A 4136-nucleotide genomic window follows, 5' to 3' on the forward strand; every position below is an offset into this window, starting at 1 on the left:
CTTTTAGACGTACACTGAAAATAAAATCGGCGTTTGATATTGCTCCAAAATGCTCACCAGATGTCATTCATGCGGACGGAAGTGTGTTACAGAATGTTGGAGGTGCTTTCATGGGACAAAGTGTGTCGTGGCCGTTCCGAGCCTTAGTTGCTTATTCACCACTGCCTTTGTGCGTCATAGCCTGGCATTCGTCCGCACTTTTTTGACATGTAGGATGTTTAGCCATTCCAAGACGCTATTTCGGCCTCTGATGCAGCAGCAAGAGAAGCAACACATGGTACGGCTCGTCAGACATTTCAGACTTCCAAACACGTTGGAACTTGGAGTCGTCACCTTGGTTCGGTCGAGATAACATGAACTCGAGGCTAGCCTCACTGGGGACCCTGGCTGAAGTGGGTCCTCCTCGCTTCCATGAGCTCCTGAAAAGAACGACTTGTGAAGGTGGAGGTCATTGGTGCTCAGAAAGCGCTTGTGCGGCCTTCCGATGCATCAGAGGGGGATCGCCAGAGCTTGCTGCTGGTGATAACTTCTTTCACAAGCTTTTTGACATACGCTGGATATGTAGTCTTCATCTGAGCTCATTCCGGAAGGCTCCACTCAAGTTGTTCATTCGGGATGCAGCATAATATTTGCTGTAAGTGATATGTGTCTTGATGGGACACACTGTGTGATGGCTTTTTCGCTCCTTGGTGGTCTTCACCTTTCAGCGTGAATTGCCTTACTTGGTCAAACCTGGGAGCGGTCCACGTTTTCATTGAAATGAAGGATAGCAAGTCGCGTCCTGTAAGTTGATATTTCATAAGGTGGCAATTGTGCCTAATGAACCGCAGTACATGGACATGGTTGGGTGCTGACTCTTGAAATAAATGAGCTGCCTCAAGGCACAGGACAGAACGAAAATATATTCCTTGCAAGCATCCCTGCTGAGGAAAATGACGCCGACTTTGGTGTGAAGTCAGTCAGGACACTGTGGAATGCCTCCTGACCAAATGTTTGTCCATTGGGCGACACCTGTGCAATATCCTTGAGGAGGCGCTTGTCCCCGGTGGTCTGCTTGAAGTGATTGTATGCCTGAGAATCTTGAGGAAACGGCATGCTTTAAAAGAGTTCTTTAGGCAAGGGCAACAAAAACTTACCGGGGTCCAACCACATTCCCTCCGGCATGTCGTCGTGGAGAAACCTTGTATACAGTCCGTCATGTTCAGAGTGCTTGTTGATGACTTCATTTTGCATGCACTGCCAGATGTCGACGACCAGCTTTGGATCGCCCCCCCCCCCCTCCCCCCGGCCCAGGCTGTTCAATACATGTGGTTGGTAGCTGCCTGAATCCACATCTCCTTCTCCTGGCATCTAGCCCGCTTTTATGCCTTAGCCAGCTTTTTCTTGACACCTCGAATTTAAAAAGATATATCAGTGAAGCACGCGCCACATTCTGCGCAAGCAAGTAGGTTTTCAATCTGGCTATCAAATTTCTTTTAGAGATGTGCCAAATGTCGGAGTAGCGGTTGATATTGGGTTCATGGGTCTGCATGTACTTTGGTGTGGCAGGGTGGAGGGTCAGTAGTGAGAGACTGCATCTAGATACCTGTGTCGTGCATTGCCTGGGGATAACAATATGACACTAAATAGAGTATCTACCATGTTAACCTTTCTGGCATGATGCTGCTAGTTACAAACATATGCATCTATGCACATGCATGTTTCCTTGAAGAATTCCAGCTGCTTGATTAGGCCTTCCTTCTCCGTGTTCGCGCTGGCCATTACCTGCTTCGACTGCATGAAGACGGTTTTTAAGCATTACATTACTGTATTTACGCTCAGCTTACCAACGACTTACCTAAATATAGATCACTGATTATACTGCAACAGTTTACAATCTACGGACCTCCCCCAGCTGGACCTGGACCGAGTGAAGCATTTTGTTCATATGATGAACATGCGTGGTGTATGTCAGGAACTTAGCAGAAAACCCAGGGGAGTCTAACCGTCCGTCATCAGTGACATCAACCCCTTTATTTATTTATAATTTTTATATTTCAGAGGTACTGCCAGCCTTCGCAGAAGGCCTTTGGCAGGAGTGAGCATACATGGTGAAGAAAGTACAAAAAAGCGCTACAAGATATGATAAGGATAACAGTGGTGTCATCCGTTTGCTTGAGCAGATTAACACCGAGAAGAAAAGAAAAAAAAGAAAAAAGAAAAAAAAGAAAAAAAGAAAAATCTGATCGATGAGTCCAGCTTGTTCTTGTACGCAGATCTGTTCAAGTGTTATTCAATTCCTTGACTAGCCCAGCATGTGGTAAAATAACAATTTAGTTTTATTGTCAGCTACTTTAGCGGTGGTGACTAGAACAAAGCAACCACAAAAAATGACAACAGAAATGTGTTCTTTTAATCTGAACCTCATTTCTGCCTTTTGGGCTCCCTAGAATTGAATTTTTTTAAAACACCGCTGCTTTGTTCATGAAAACTAGCAATCTGTTCATGCTGGGGTAAAATATTTCAGTATGTTTGGTTTGTTGGACACCTTTTCTGCCGCAGGAAACAGGAGGGCATTCTGATATGTGTGGAAGGTCTGGTCACTTGGGACCCGCACATTCATGCGACGCAGCATCCTCAGCGTGGAAGCTACATTTGCTCCTGAAAAGAGCAAGTGGCTGGACAGCAGATGGTTTCCTGCTGCCCATGCAGTGATGACAGGCTGGCTGTTACACGTCCGGACATGATCCAGGGGGCAGATACTGATGACATTGATGAGGCTGCCCTTGGTAGTAATGGTTTTTCGCAGGGCCTCGAGCACTGTGGGCATGTCTGGAAGAACTCCCTCAGACAGCTCTCGAACACCAAGAACTGCCGTTATTCTTCTGGGATGGGTGGTGTACTCTTTGTGCCTGGCTCACTGGAATCAGAATAGTGCCACCTGTCAGGCCCAAAGCCGATGCACGTGTGAAGAGCCCACCTTTCGATGTCGTCATGGTGGGTTGGAGAGTAGCTGGAGTTAGAGTCTGGCCTGTGACCCTGTAGGAATGTGCAGCCAAGTGGTTCACTGCTGCATAAGGCCAGAACTAAGGATGGAAGCAGCATGGGTACCTCTGTGACACAGGCGGGAGAAGCCGTAGCTGCTGCCACTGCAGGGAAGCAATTATGTATCTAAACAAAACGGGCGAAATACAATAAGGACTTACCGACGGCTTCGGATCCAGTGCTGTGCTCGACAGAACCACTGTCCTGGTGCGGACAACTGTTGGGTGTAACAGTTGAAGGCCCTGCCTCGGAGGGATCTGCTTGAAGTGTCCGCTCCTAAAAATGGTTGTAAAAATGCAGATCGACCACTTTGCTTTCTAAATCATTTCGGTTTAGAAAGCTGGGGGTGGTGAAACATAGCAATTACGGTTTGCTGAGCGTTTCATCGCTTCGCAATATATCGATTTCAGTACGTCGTGAGTTTCTACAACGAGCACGGCCTCGGCAATCACTGTGCAAAATTGGTGCGCACCTAGCGCAGCACGGCCCCTCCGTTCGTACACAGTGGGTGCCCGGCCACTGCGTAATTGCGACCAACGAGCAAGCTGATGAACTCACGACCGCCGCACACCAGCTGCTTCCGAGCGACCCGCCTCCCGCACTGGAGGACATGCGAGCGGTTGTCTACGATCGCCTCCGACAGCAGCATCACCCCGAACCCCGAATCGCACGAGGGGAGCGCATCAACAGCGTCAGTGGCCGCTCCCAGACACGGCCGCAGTGCGCGATGATCAGCCGTTACCAACTAAACTTGATGGCGCCATCGCTGGGATAGTGGCCTGCTTTGCTTCACCGTCAGAATAGACGATGCGAATACCCGACTTAGGGCGATCGACTTACGCAAGCACCCCAAACCAACACCACTGCCGACGAAATGCCATAGCTGTGCGAAATTTGAGCACGAACAATGCGCCGCTTTAGATGACAGAACCAGTCTAAGGCGCGTAAAACTGCCGGACAAGCTGGGTTACAATTTTCGAAGCTTATAATCAGACTGACCACACGCTTACGAACGTGAAGTATGAAACATTGTTAGTTCCTTAGCTTCCGCAAATCATGAACATTCAGGTGATGATACAACCACGTAACATTTAGAACAATCTATATTTTCA

General features: G+C 48.3%; 1 pseudogene; it reads right to left on the minus strand.

Moving 5' to 3' along the window:
• Nucleotides 1-458: 458 nt before the first annotated feature.
• Nucleotides 459-2877, minus strand: LOC144123843 (uncharacterized; annotated as a pseudogene).
• Between the last annotated feature and the right edge of the window lie 1259 nt (nt 2878-4136).

Source organism: Amblyomma americanum, chromosome 3, assembly GCF_052857255.1.
Source record: "Amblyomma americanum isolate KBUSLIRL-KWMA chromosome 3, ASM5285725v1, whole genome shotgun sequence".
NCBI classification, from domain to species: domain Eukaryota; kingdom Metazoa; phylum Arthropoda; class Arachnida; order Ixodida; family Ixodidae; genus Amblyomma; species Amblyomma americanum.